This window comes from Prionailurus viverrinus, chromosome C2 (assembly GCF_022837055.1).
Source record: "Prionailurus viverrinus isolate Anna chromosome C2, UM_Priviv_1.0, whole genome shotgun sequence".
NCBI lineage: Eukaryota > Metazoa > Chordata > Mammalia > Carnivora > Felidae > Prionailurus > Prionailurus viverrinus.
In genome coordinates this window covers 123278543-123294145 of record NC_062569.1, presented here as the reverse complement: position 1 = coordinate 123294145, position 15603 = coordinate 123278543, and the positions used below count along the sequence as shown (strand labels likewise).

Here is a 15603-nt window from a genome sequence, read left to right as displayed (position 1 = left end):
CTCAGACTTGAAAAAAGAGAAGTGTGGCTGAAGCACAAAGGGTACTTGATAAAATAGGGTGAGAGCTCCATATGGACTTTTATGAAATTTTCCAATGATTTTGTTATATAAAAAAAAATGGAAACCATTTAAGAATTTGAAGCAACAGGAGGAACATCATTAGGTTTATAATGGTGAGATATTGCCCACTTGAGTAGACCATTGACCTGGAGAGTAGGGCCTTTTTTATTTCTTATAACCAGCCATTTTTTATATTTCAAATTTCAGTGCACAGAACAGGCCTCATTTATTTTCTCCTGCCTCTCTTTGTTTGTGGCTAGTGTGATGAAAGCTCAGAGATTGTCATACATGTTGTATTAGTTTTCTTTTTTTTTTAATGTTTTTAATGTTAATTTATTTTTCAGACACAGAGTGAGAGTGGGGAAAGGACAGAGAGAGAGGGAGACACAGAATCTGAAGCAGGATACAAGCTCTGAGCTGTCAGCACAGAGCCCAATGCAAGGCACGAACTCACAAACTGTGAGATCATGACCTGAGCCGAAGTTGGATGCTTAACAAGCTGAGACGCCCAGGCACCCCAGTTTTCTATATTGTGTAACCAACTACCATAAAATTTGCAGTTTAAGTAACACATGCATTATCTTAGAGTTTTTGTGGGTTAAAATTTTAGGCATCATTTAGCTATGCTCTCTGCAGAGGATTTCCCATGTCTGCAATCTAGGTGTTGGCAAGGTCTGATTTCTCATTTGGAGAATTGACTAGGAAAGCTTCTGCTTTGCCACTTCTGTGGCTATTGGCAGCATTCAGTTCATTGTGATTATAAGATTCATGGCAGCTTGTTTCTTGCCAACAAGGGAAGAGAGGGAGACTAGAAAGAGTGTGCTAGCAAGACAGAATCTTATACAAAGCAACTTAATTACGAAAGCGACATCCCATCACCTTTGCTATACTATTGGTTGGAAGTATCCTGCCCAAAGTCAAGGTCAGGATAGTGTGGAAAAGGTGGTGATTACACAAGAGCATTTTACAAGAGGCAGAAATCATGGGGCCATCTTAAAGTCTGTTTGCCACACTGCTGCTTTCTGTCTTTGTCTTTGGATGCTCTTTCCTCCCACAAGGCAACATTTGTGTCTTGATTTACTGCCCTGGATGCATATTAGATGTACAAATACATTTTTATTGCCACCTGTTATTTTCTGGTTTCTTTCTCCTGGGTGTTTATAGCATGAAATAATTTCATAATTTATAACGGTAAGGTTAGAACTTAATGTTTGAGTAAGTAGGAGTTGAAGCAGAAAAGGATCTTGTACAGAATTCTTCCATTAAGATGTTAGATCAACCTTCTTTTTGTAAATCATATATTTAAATAGTTATTTATTAACAAAATAATAAAACAAAACCAAGAAAAAAAACCTTTACATAAAAAGCAGAAACAAGATGATTATATTTTGTTTTGTTTTGTTTTGTTTTGTTCACCAAAATATTTCCACACCAACATTGCCCAGGTCAAGGTGAATGGTAAGCAAAAATTGACTAATGTTTGAATACATGTTTGCATAAAGAATAACAGATTAAATGGTTGAATCATTCTGGTTAATATGCCTCCAAATTGGAAAGCATGATGTCAATGCCTATGCTACTCAAAAGAGTGATCATTTCAGGTTCCGAGGCTAAAGGTCATGCCATTTGAAGTGTAACAACCCTGAAAGATAATCAATGTTTTCTCCAGAGATGTACTGCACTAGGAAATTATTGAATGTGTTTTCTTTTCAGAAACAAATGCACATGTTACATCTCTTTTGTTTTTCCAAACAACACTTAAAAAAATTAGAAATTATTTCTTATCATAAAGTTGGGAATACCTTACCTAATTTCAGAACAGTCCACAACAACTTTGCTATCAAGATTTCTGTTAATTTGCCAAGTGTTTTTACATACTTCTTTTACTTTTCTCCAGTGTTATAAATCACTTTGGGCACCAAATGAGGAATCTAGTTCTTAGAGCCATTCAAGTTGCATTAATTTGTAAATAATAAAATTGATTTAATAAATGTACTACAAAATAAAACTAAATATTTATAAACCACAGAAAGTTTCATGGTTAAGTATAGTTACTAGCCCATTGATTTCTCCTCTCACAATATGAAACCATATAAATACTTTTCAAGCTGATCCAATAATTTTTCTTTCTTGGATTTTCTTTGTCATCTATAATCACATGAAGGAATATGTACAAAAAGAATGTTACTGTCACCTTCTTTACAGCAGTAGAAAAAAATCAAACAGCATAGGAAGAGTGTTACTGAGATGATCTACAGCCCTCTTAATGCTGCAGTTGGTCCCAGGGTGATAATTGACATTCATCATTGCCTTACTAAGCTCCTTCTAGATCCCTAGCTAGTAATTCTACTGGTTTAAGTAGCTTACCTGCTGGAGTGACCCAGACGCTCATCAATAAAGGATCAGTGATTCTCTGTCACAGGTTGCGTTCCTCAGAAGAGAAAGTAAGAAGTCTGGGGTCCAGGATTTATATTAAGGATGACCCTTGTGAAAGAAGAAAGAGGAAGCAAGATCAGGCAAAGAGAGAGCACAATATAGGCATGATAAAGTCTTGACCGAGCCAGCAGTGAGTTCTGGGGCAAAGGTTGCCTTTTGGAGTTACCCTTTGCCAGTACAAAATGGCCAGACTTCTATACCTGTGCCATCAGATGAAGCTTCTTCTAGAAGAGTGGAAACATGGGAGAAGTGAATCTGTGCAGCTGAAGCCAACACTGAAGAAGTTGACAGCTAGAGGCTATCTGCTAATGACACTTCCTGAAACCTTCCTTAAAGAGAACTGAGTGCCACTTCTCCATACCTACCATATACCGATTCCTACTCTTAGCAGGCTATAGCTGTTGTATGGACCATTTACAGTTACAGCCAGCCAAGAGAAGTTCTGCTGGATCAGCTGTATGTGAAACATTCTTTCCTATATCCATTATATAATTGTAGCCCTACATCCTCATGATAATCAAGGTAAATAACCCATGTAACTCACTACCAATCAACTGAATGTGGAGACCAAGATGTGAAGGTAGTAAGTAGAAGGGTACTGACTGGGAAACATCTGGATATGTAGAGTTGCAATGGTGATATATAGAAGATTCAAATGACTCTAGTATCCCAAACGTCATTTGTAGCTTTTTTTTGTTTGTTTGTTTGATAAAGTTTTTTCTTTTTGGGAGAGGATGGTGTGTGGTGGGGAACACACTGTAATGACTTCACAAAATTTCTAGACTTATGATTACAGCCAGATTTTATCACTACTTGAATAGTTTATCACAAAATCAAATTCAGGAAAATTACAACAAAAGACTTGATAGATACATAGATCTACATGGTATACAGATATCTATATTTGTACATACATGTGGGAACAAATACTAATCCTATGTCTTGATAATCAAGACAAGATATAACGAGTTTGAACATGCCATTGTGATATATTTAACAGTCTTGCCCATGGGCGCCTAGGTGGCTCAGTCACTTGCATGTCCGACTCTTGGTTTCAGCTCAGATCATGATTTCACAGTTTTGTGGTTTCAAACCCCATGTCAAGCTCGAACCTGGCAGTGCAGAGCCTGCTTGGGATTCTCTGTCACTCTCTACCAGTCCCTCCCCAATTTGTGCTGTCTCTGTCTCTTTCAAAATAAATAAATAAACATTAAAAAAAAGTTTTGATCACATATATAGGGGAGTGAACACTTCTCCCTCTATTTTTCTTGATTCTCCAGATGAGGCCCTCCAAATTAGACTGTCAAAAGACAGATTAACAAAATAAAAATACTTTCTTAGCACATGCAATGATCGTCAGCAGAGAAACCCCAGTGATGACTAACTCAAAAGGGTAGTTAGAACTTGGGCTTGTAATAGCATCTTAGCAAAGGATAATAAATTTGTAAAGAAGTGACACGCAAAAGAAAAAGCTTTTAGATTTTTTAGGGACAGCAAACCATGGGAAATAAATATACGGGGAAATACAAATATATGGGGAAACTATGGAAGACAAGGGCAAGTTAATAAAGTTTGTTATAAAGACCCTTTCTCGGTGCCATCTCAACTCTAGTGATAAAGATGTTATCTCCATCCTGGTAGAGGAAACAGGTGAGGTATACCTTCACAAGGGAAATTTATGTTCACCTTTCAGGAAGATAAGGGAAGGACAGAGAGCTTATCCTGTGACTGCTTCTTTTCAGTTGCCTTCAGTTCAAAATAATTTCTTATGTCAAAGTGACAAGTTTGGGGTCTCATGCTCTGAACCCCTTTACATGCCTTTTGCAATTACCTAGTTATGTTTCTAATCATATGCTTGTTGATTTCCTGAAACCCAGATTCAATAGTGGCCTATTATGGCTAAGATCCCAGAAATACTTGGATACAAGACCCACTACATGATTTGTGGGACACAGTGCAAAATAAAAATGTGACATATCCTCATTCAGAAAGTAGAAAAACTGTTCTGTTAAAGTCACTAAAAATATTATAAGACCTTTCCCTTTTTGGGCTCTCTCTTGACCTGTAGTATTAACTTATTTGCTATTTGAAATTTTAAATTATTAGCATGGATTTTAAGGTTCATTTTTATATTGTGAAATTCAGTTTTCCATACATATATAGGAGCATTTAACCCATATAGAATCACTGAAATTTGTATTCCATAGCTCTTGATGCACATGTATTTCATTTTCTCAGAATACTGCTTGAGATTAGCTCGACTGCTTTTATTCTATTTCTTCATACTTTGCATATTCTTTCAACACTCTCTTCCTTTGGGTTTGCTGATGAGTAAGGAAAAAAATCTGGATGGTGCCATATTTCCCTAGTTTTTGATGACATCATTTTCAGTGTGGTTATCAACAAACACAGGGAAGTAACACAAGCAAGATAGGAAGGGATAGGGTTCCTTGGTCATTCAGGTTTTTTAGAATGCTATTGCCATCTTCAAAATTTGAATTAAGTCTTAGCTTGAACAGAAAGTATGATCCCTCAGGGCTGTCAGCACCCTTGCTTTTCAATCATAGATGTAACAACTTACCTTGTACTTGTTTTCTTTCTTGTTGAATTCCATGAATTGTGGGTCACCTGAAATACTGTGCTCATGGGGCTTCACAAATGCTATATGAAAACAGGAAGGCAAGGATTAGAGAGGATAGATATTGTACTTATCTCCTTTGCTAACATGTATGCTGAATTGTCTCTTGGGCAGCTGAACATTAAGCCAATTGTGGGGGGCTTCTGAGTGCATGTCACTGTGTGACTACAGGAAGCTGATTCTGTCTTTGTATGATGTATAAAAAGAAGTTTAAATACTTAGGAAAATAGAAACATTGTCATGTTTTATCACATATGACATATAACCTACTATGGAATTCAAATACAGAGTAAAGTAAGTACTTCATTAGGAGAAATACACTGAAAAAATAGATCATTGAATATTGCACCAGTATTTCTAAAAAATTACTGTAGTGGACCTTTCCCATATATTAGTGATAAAAGTCAAAGATGATGCCATTGAAATGGGACCTCATGTTGGCATAATCTAATCAGGAGGTATTTAACAAGAGCAAGAAGGGCAGGGTTACTATGATAGATAGCAGGGCAAAATGGCATTCAGAATGATCTGATCCAGTGCTGTATTGATCATCTATTCCCTAGAAATGAATTGGATGTGTAATTGATCTGTATAACCCAAACGTTCCGTGGAAAACCTGAATTAGAAAACTACAGTAATGTTCCTGAGAAATATGGAATAAGGTCCTTCTTTTTATGTCAAATAAACCTTGACTTGCAACTGTGCTCTATCAGAGGAAACAATCACCTGTTAATGAAATCACAGATTTTGATAAAATAATAGACCTCTGAAAATGGGCCTAGGGTTTGAGAGTGTGGTCACATACAAAAGAACCTACCTGATGAGAAGGATTTTAAAATCAAATGTTCAATAATGACTTGGCCTGTGGATATGAGTTACCTTTTACCCCAATGCATTAGTCTGTTAGAGCTGCCATAAAAAAGGACCACACACTGGGTGTATTAAACAATAGAAATTTATTTTCTCACAATTCTGGAGGCTCAGCAGGTTTTGTTTTTCTTAGAGCTTCTCCTTGACTTGTAGATGGCTGCTTTCTCCCTTGCCTTCACTGGCCCTCTCTCTGACCTTGTTTGTATTAAAATCTTTCTCTTTCACTTCCTCTCTCTTTTTTATCTCTCTCTCTCTTCTTTTTTTTTAAAATAAACACAAAGGTCAATAGGGCCTCATTTTACTTTAATTGCCTCTTTTTAGATTTTATCACCAAATAAAACCACATTCTGACAGTACTGGGGGTGAGGACTTCAATATTTAAGTTTCGGGGGAAACACAAATTAGCCTATAACAGGCAGCCATGAATTCATGGACAAAGTAGCCATGGCAGTAGGAATATAGGTTAAGCAGGAACTCAAAGACATGGCCTCCTTTCATCAAATCTATAGTGATTGATGGTTGGGTGTCTTTTCTTACACCAGCAATGACCAATGTTGTTTGTACATGAGACATAATATCATAACTTGTTACTCCAGTGTTACATCTAGTGGCATAATGATTTGATTAGACCCTTTCCATAACAACTACTCTGTCAGGGGGTTATTCAGCAGCCTATTCAATATTCACCTACTGCACTTACTGTGAGCATAATTTTAAGAAGTGGGTTTTCAGTCCTATATGCACTGAAACAGTGGAAGATATACCATGTTGTCTCTTCCAGAGCCACAATACATGAGTCCAGGAACCAAGGAATGGAATTGGGGGTAGTATATATCACTATTACAACTGAAAACCACTTGTAAAATGCTTATTCTCTGACCCCCAAATCTGGACTTCTGCTGATTTAAGAGGCTCTGCTGGTTTAAGAAGTTTGACCCTGAATCTGAGCTCTGCTGGTTTAAGAGGTCTTATTGGTAACCAAGGGAGTAATCCCTCCATCAGGGGATATAAGAAATTTCTATTAAATTGGAAAGCAAGATTCTCACCTGTCCTTTTGGCTCCTAATGACACAGGATAAAAAAGAAAACAGTATCTGGTATAATGGATGGAATCTGAAGACTTTCTAGAAATGAAGTTATAGTTTTAATAAATTGTGAGAACTGGTCATCTTCTCTAACTAGACCCTGTCAGCTAATATTTTAAAGGGTAAAGTTGCAAAACTAAGTCTGCTTTGGTTGATTATTTCTGCAATTTAGGTTATATAGCAAACATTTTCCCTAACCTGAAAGAGATAAATCTGCATTTTTCAATTTTGCCAAAAATATAAGGAAAGCACATGAATAGATAAAAATACTTTAATCAAACATGATATTATTGAAGATATTTTTTAAATTAATGATATTTCAATTTTCACAATCCTTTTTGATTATGGCAGCTTTAAAAATGTACCTATAAATGAAAGGATAACAGATAAAATTAAGTCACTTGGTAACTCTAAGTAAAAAAACTTCTTTTGTATACTTCCTTCCCAGAAACTGTGAAAGTGAATAATTTAAATGATTGGGCTTTCAAATATTTTTGTGATTTATTTGCTTTCTAATTCTTTAATTTCAACAAAGTTAAAATAAAACCTAAACTATCATTAGCCAAAAGAATGTTATTTTTTTACTAGTCATGATATGCCTTTTGTCATATAACTCTGAAGACTTCCTATTAAAAACTCCTCAAATTCCTATTTTTTTAAAGAAATAATTTTTTCCAGTGTTTAAATCTATAGAAATGAACAATGGATAGATGATCCAATATATTATCGAGATCCATTCATCTCATTAAGAAATGAATTTTAGGGGCTCCTGGATGGCTCAGTTAGTTAAGGGTTCAATTCTTCATTTCAGTTCAGGTCATGATCGCACAGTTTGTGAGGCTGCTCGGGATTCTCTCTCTCCCTCTTTTGTAGCCCCTCCCTTGTTAACAGTTTCTCTCTTTCTCAAAATAAACAAACTTAAAAAAAAAAAAAGAAGCGTATTTTATTTTATTTTTTTTTAATTTTTTTTTCAACATTTATTTATTTTTGGGACAGAGAGAGACAGAGCATGAACGGCGGAGGGGCAGAGAGAGAGGGAGACACAGAATTGGAAACAGGCTCCAGGCTCTGAGCCATCAGCCCAGAGCCTGACGCGGGGCTCGAACTCACGGACCGCGAGATCGTGACCTGGCTGAAGTCGGACGCTTAACCGACTGCGCCACCCAGGCGCCCCAAAAGAAGCGTATTTTAAATACAACACTATTCTTTTTGCTTCAAAGTTACATATCAAAGTGTGCAATATATTTATGTTGTTTTGAGTAACTCTAATCTAATAATTTTCCTGGAAGATATATTTTTAATGTATTGGAATTTATGATAACCTAAACTTTCAAAAATTATTTTTACTTTATCTACATAATTTTGGGGCTGAAAACTATAATAGGATTATCAATAAAAGTCTTTCTAGAGTAAATAATATATTAGGATAAAATTTTGTTGAGGAAGTGGAATAAATTCAAGCTCAAGAAGAAAAAAAACATTTAATTACTTTTTACTTATAAAGAAGAGCTTAGTATTTTTTCCTAAGGGATGATGATAAATATTGAATACCTATGACATTTAGATTCCAAAGGATATATTTTTAAAAGTACTGTAGCATAGTTTTTTTAAGATAAATATTTAAAATGTATTTATTTTTCAACTTTTAAAATTATGACATCAATAAATTTGGAGACAATTGAGGAAGAATAAGAGGGACTGGCGGTGAAATTTCAAATCATGTACTGGGGACATAGGAGTAAAATTATGTGCACGTGGTATTCTGAAAACCAAATGCAGACTTTCATGAAGTAGGGAATTTCCAGTAACATACAATACTGTTAAGAAGTAAGAAGAGACAGAAAACCAAGCATTGATTTTGACAAAATAAAATATGTTAATGTTGGCCTTAATAAGACCTGTTAATTTTAATGGTAGAGGAATTACAATATACTGGTAGCCTAATTATAGTGTACTGAAGAACAATTAGGATGAAACAGAAACAATAGGTGGGCACAACTTTTTGAGCCCTGGAAAGGGGAATAGAGAGAGAGGACAAAAACTGAATGATACGGGGTTTACAAAATTTTCTTTAGGTAGGCGGTGACCACTAAAGGAATGGTATATGCCAATGGTAATTGTATGACCATAACAATGTCAATGGTTCCGTGGAAAGGAATAAAATTATGTTAAAGGAGAAAACTGATACAAGTACAGGATTGAGGGATATCTGTTTGATTACTTTTGTTTTGTTTTTGCTAGTAATATAGGATGGCTAATAGAACATGGGTTGGTAATATGGGTAATAGAGGTGTAAACAGAGAAGTTTTCTTTAGATTGGGACAATCACTTATTATTCCATGCTAATAGGAATGAAAGCATAGTGTGTGGTTGCAGGTACAGGAAGCTGAGTGAAATGACAAGGGTAGTAGCAGGGTGATGGGCAAGTTGGCTTAAAGGAGTGATGGACGAGTTGGCTTAGAGGAGACTGACGAAACAGGGGATGTTGTAAAACAGAAATTCAGAAAATAACTTTACTAAAGAAGTCTGGTATGATTGTTTGGCAGTGGTGATAAGAACTTGACAGTTTTCATCATAATTTTGAAATACTTAGCACTTCGTGTGGTTCTCTAAGAACAGTCAGCAGCTTTAAAAAGTTAGATTAATACATCAGAGAGGAGAAGTGTAATGGAGTTAGCCACATTTTTCAGTTAGTTATAGAGAATGGCAATTAGCTCTAGGTTGGGTTAAGAAGGAAGGGGCACATAAGGCTGGTGAAGTATAATTTATGTAACAAATTCCCCCACTTTAAGTGTACAATTCAATAGTTTTCAGCAAATTTACCAATTTGTGCAACAATCACTACAACCCAGTTTTAGAACATTCCTAGAAGTCTAATAAGATTCCACCTGCCCTTTTGCAGTTAATCCCTATCCCCACCTCCATCCCAGGTAACCATTATTCTGATCTTTTTCCTAAATATTTACTTTCTCTGAACTTTTCATATAAATGAAATCCATGGTCTTTGGGTCTGGTTTCTTTAACTTAACATAATTCTTTCAAAGTTTATCTGTGTTGTAGTATGTATCGGTACTTCTTTTAATTAATATAACTAATACGCCAAATAATATTCCATTCTATGAATACACCAAATTTTATTTAGCCATTTACCAGTTGATGGATATTTGGGCTGTTTTCACTTTTTGACTATGATGGATAAAAGAAGTAATATTTGAAGTCAATAATGAAAAGACAAAAATACAAAAAAGTGTTTTGGGGGCCTATGATTTTGTCAAGAAAGATTACTGTCCTGGAGAAAGAGGTAAAGAAACTGAAACAATAAAAGTTTAGATGGATCACTGATGTGATGGTTTAAGTCATCAATGATAATGAGAAGAGTAGTGGAGGAGAAAGACAAGGTGAGTTAGGTACTGAACTCATAAGTGAACTTCAATAAATGACAATAACATGAAGGGATGAAATGCAGTGAACTCTGATGACCTTTCCATGCACTGGACTATACATGAAGAAGGAAGGATGTGAGACCACTGGCAAGCAGCAATGTGAAACAAAGTTTTACCTATATCTCCTTTATGGCATTGCTACATAGAATATAAGAGAAAGAAATTAATAAATCTACTTAAGAGGGATGTAGATGAAGTAGTACATTCAGGAATAGCAATACTTAAATTAAAGCAAGAACGTTATGGAGTGTCAGGGCAGATTACTTAGAAATGACACAGTGAAACTGTTTGGGGGAGAAATGGGAATGAGATTAATTCAGAGCAATATTTCTCAGGACACATATCAGTTTCAAAGTCCCATTTTATAATAAACATTATGTGATACCACTTTAAAATTGTGAAGTGAAATTCATAGAAAATATAAACAACTTAAAAGATACTTTAAAAATCAATGCAATATCCTAGGATTCCTATGGGTAAACAGAAGGAAATCGTTTATATTAAATAATGTGCATCAGTATATAAATGTTCAGACATGATTCTACTATAAGATATAATAACATAGTTAGAAGCCTGCATTTCTACTTAGGATCACCCTGAGGGAGGTAAAAATGCAAATTGCTTGTGGTATGCTGTACCACAACTCTAACACCAACAGAGTCTATTGGTGAGTCAATTTTCCAATATGGTGAACAATTTTAGTGAAGTTCCATTTTTTTTTAAACATGCAGTCTTCCCTTGATTGGCATGGTTAAAATCTGGGGGGAAAATCACAGAACACTGAAGACATACCAAGTTCCTTATATTCATATGTAAAAGATAATTAAGGTCCAGTTTATGAATATACTAAATAGCACAGATGGCTTGAAAATCAAATTATACCTATTATTTCTAAATGCAGACTATTAAATAACAGTAGTCCTCCTCTTCACAATAATTGCACATACAAAAACACTGTTTCATAGTAAGAGAAAATGACATATTTAGCGCTAGTAATTCAAGGGAATATGCAGAGTAGTGTGGGAATTAGCACTTATAAATGAGGGATTATTTTTAACACGTTTACATTAAATAGCCAAAAAGATAATAGAGCATGATAGGATCGCCTCTGGAAATCAGAGTATGAAACTACTAAAGACCACAGGAAGCTTTCATTTTATCCCTTAACCCCAGGTTAAAGTGGGAGAGGAAAATCTGAAGAACACGGTATGCTGTTCCTGCGTCTCAGAGAGAGGCTTCTTTGATCTGATCATTTGGTAAAATAAATCAGTACAGAGCCGGGTCTTGTAGGTATCTAATGCTTTTGTGGCAATTGTGAATGCTTCACAAATGAAGAGGAGACAGGTAGTTAGCACATTTATTAAATCTTCAACCCATAGCATTTTAGAGATGATTCAGAACCCATTCAAACTACTACACCCCAAGTAAGCTAATTAATAACGGGTCATGTCTGTTTAAGTGGCATTTATTAAATATTTCTCTTATGGAGAAAAGAATCTAAGCACCATGAGGATGAGAGGAAGGGGGAAAAGAAAAAGAAAGAGAGAGAGAGAGAGAGAGAGAGAGAGATCCCAGTACTTCTCTACTAGAAGTACTCAGCTTCTAGTGCATTGTCCTAAGTAAATGAATTGTTGACCCAAACCTGCATACTATACTTACCCAAACAAATGTCTCATAGGTGTGAAAGTCCAGCCTTCTTAGAAGTAGCTGAGCAAACAAGTGGTATCATCTGGCTACACACGCATTGAGGGGATCATATGGGCCTTTACCCTAAGTGACTTTTCAAAGTTCTACTTCTAGCTACATGTTCCTTTTTTCTGGACAGGCATTTGACTGAGAAAGACTTTCTCTATCTCATTTATTTATTTATTTATTTATTTATTTATTTTTAATTTAAGTTCCAGTTAACATACAGTGTAAAATTACTTTCAGGCATACAGTATAGTAATTCAACACTTCTATACAACACCCGGTACTCATCACAAGTGCCCTCCTTAATCCCCATAACCTATTAAAATTTTTTTTACATTTATTTGTTTTGGATAGAGAGAGAGAGAGACAGAGCACAAGTGGGGGAGGGGCAGAGAGTGAAGGAGACACAGAATCAGAAGCAGGTTCCAGGTTCCTAGCTGTCAGCACAGAACCTAATGCGGGGCTCAAACTCACAAACCTTGAGATCATGACCTGAGCCAAAGTCGGACCTTAACCGACTGAACCACCCATACACCCCAAACCCCATTACCTATTTAACTCACCCCCACCTCCTCTCTGGTACCAGCAGTTTGTTCTTTTTAGTTTAAGAGTCTGTTTCTTGGTTTGTCTCTTTTTTTTCCCTAGGCTCAAGTGTTTTGTTCTTAAATTCCACATATGTGTGAAATCATATATTTGTCTTTCTCTTTCTCTGACTGACTTATTTGTATCTCATTTAAATTCCTGTGGTGCTATAGTGCCCTTCAAGAGTGGTACACTTGTCTCCAGTATAGCTGGTTAATCACTTTGTCTGTGTTTCACAAGTTTTTGGAAAATCTAGATAATCTAAAGGCAAAAGTAATGACCAAAGAGGCTATCTCAATTCTCATAGGTAGATAAAAGCATAATTATTAACAGAACCAAGATGAATAATGCACTTTCTTGTCTCAATGTATTTTTCCTCTGTGAGGAAAATAATATAGGTTAATAGAAAGACCGTACGTAAAACTCTAATGCTATTTGCATCTTTTTGCTTCTCCAGTTGAAAGCAATAGTGATGATTGCATTAATAAGGTAAAGATAATACCATTTATAACCTTCCAGGTGATAACATATTTTCCAATGTGTAACTGCATTTTTATATTTTAAACAACTTTACAGAAAGTAAGAAAAATTTAGTAGTTCATAGACAATATTCAAAACAGGTGTCAGAAACAGAAACCCATGGGGGAGGGGAAGGAAAAAAAGGGGGAAAAAAAAGGAAAAAAGAAAAAAGGAAAAAAAAAAAGAGGTCAGAGTGGAAGAGAGCCAAAGCATAAGAGACTCTTAAAAGCTGAGAACAAACTGAGGGTTGATGGGGGGTGGGAGGGAGGGGAGGGTGGGTGATGGGTATTGAGGAGGGCACCTTTTGGGATGAGCACTGGGTGTTGTATGGAAACCAATTTGACAATAGACTTCATATATTGAAAAAAAAACAAAACAGGTGTCAGAAATACAGATGTTCGCACATATCAATATTCAATTAGGGAACAGCAATTACTTAATTCTCATTCTAATACAGAATCTTTATATATGCAGTTCTTTATTAACCTAAAAGTATTGACTAGGTTCTAGTCTTAAAATTAACATTCATTTGTGATTAATTTACTTTTGCTCTCTATGTGAAATGAGTGCCCAGTCCAGGTAAACACAGAGTTTTTAAAATCTTCATATACAAGTAAGCTTTCCACTGCAAAAGAATCTTTAGTTAATATATTGTAAGTTTAGTATATATTAAGTCAAAGAAGGCAGAACATGTTTTCCTAATTTACTCTCCCCAAAGTTTTTCAGTCATAATGTTTAAATTTCAATTACATTGTTTTATCTCCACATATGAATGTTCAATCTATGTAGATGAATATGAATGTATAGTTATTGTAGTTTGAAAAAATATACTTCAAAGCATCTGATGAGCAACCAGTTTGAATAATGTATAGTTTTACAGTGATTTTCCTCAGAAGAACTTAAAGTGAATACTTTTATATTAAATATGCTAAAATTATTTCAAATAATTAATAGAGAGAAATATTTTATAACTCCACTTCTTTACAAAGACTGAGTTTCTTAAACAATGAGATCAGCCATACTGCATAACTAAAATTATCATATAAGCTATCATATCATCTCAAAAATGCTTTAGAACACAAACTGAAAGCAAATCTCATTATGCATATTTCAAACCCAAACAATGTATGAACTCATTTACATCACAACTACTGAGAAATTATTTGAAATGTGTTTTACAGGTTTTTCTTAGATGCAAAATATTTCCTTTCCTTCCAAGTAGCTTGTAAAGTTCATAATTATATATTTGATTCTTTAATTTTTCATACAAATCTGAAATCTACCACAGCAAACTAATAATGAAATGATTTGCTGCTTGTTCAGCAATCCTTAGTTTTTCCACAGGTTCATTTTTTTCCTTTCTCTGGAGGAACACACCATTACATTTTCTCAATCCTTAACATGTAATGATCTTCCATTTTTAACCTGTTGCCAATTATCAGCCCCACAGAAGCTATCTGAACATGTGGTTAGTGCACAGATTAATAGCATTGCCCAACTGTTTTCCATTTCATCCAGTGCTCAATCTAGAATCCAAAAACAGAAACAGTCTTGCATTGAATTACTCATAAATTGCTTATTAAGGTGCTAACATTGCATTCTTACTGCTTCTTGACATTCCACAGGCCTTAGGAACTATCAACCATGGCATTTTATTATTATTCTTGCTCTCCATTTTAGGTTGGCTGGGGAATAGCTTTCGGTGATACCTTTCTAATTGGCTTCAGCTCCTTAAGTATGGTTGGCTTCACATCCTTCCCATCTGCTACTCCTTTTTTCATCCCTTCGTGTTTAGTTCTTGACCATTTAGTATTCATACTGTAAAAGTTTTCGACTTTAAAATTGCAAAAATATTGCTTGAAACCACCTACAGCTTAATCATTAAAATACAAAAAAAAAATGTTTCAACCAGTGGACATTGATCTGTTGTGTGTGTTAAAATAAATGCACATTTTAAAGGAACAAGGGCACTTCATAATTAAAATTCAAATCTTAAGCAAAGTTTTTAACACATTTTTTCTGAGCACCACCGTTCTCAAGCATAATACCTACGTGTTTAATAAAATGAAACTTAAACCATATTAAAAGTATCATTGGTTTGAACTGATGAACATGTAGTTTTTTACATGAAACAACATCTTTAATTTTCATATATTGTTTCCCAATCAATAATATGTAGCTTCATATTTAAAATAGTTCCTTCATGACTGTAAAGTAGAAATGACAATATATTGCTTCCCTTATTAGTATGTTAATAAACCCGAATGTCAGTATAGAAT

The 15603-nt window shown here is 35.0% G+C and overlaps 1 long non-coding RNA gene across 1 annotated transcript in view; it reads right to left on the bottom strand.

Moving 5' to 3' along the window:
- LOC125175631 (uncharacterized) overlaps positions 1–13924 on the bottom strand; it is a 41293-nt gene extending 27369 nt beyond the window's left edge. The window contains exons 1-3 of the long non-coding RNA XR_007155907.1: positions 13869–13924; positions 5078–5157; positions 2428–2544 (exon numbers count right to left, since the gene is read on the bottom strand). This is a non-coding gene — a long non-coding RNA (uncharacterized LOC125175631). The remainder of the gene's footprint in view (positions 1–2427; positions 2545–5077; positions 5158–13868) is intronic.
- Between the last annotated feature and the right edge of the window lie 1679 nt (positions 13925–15603).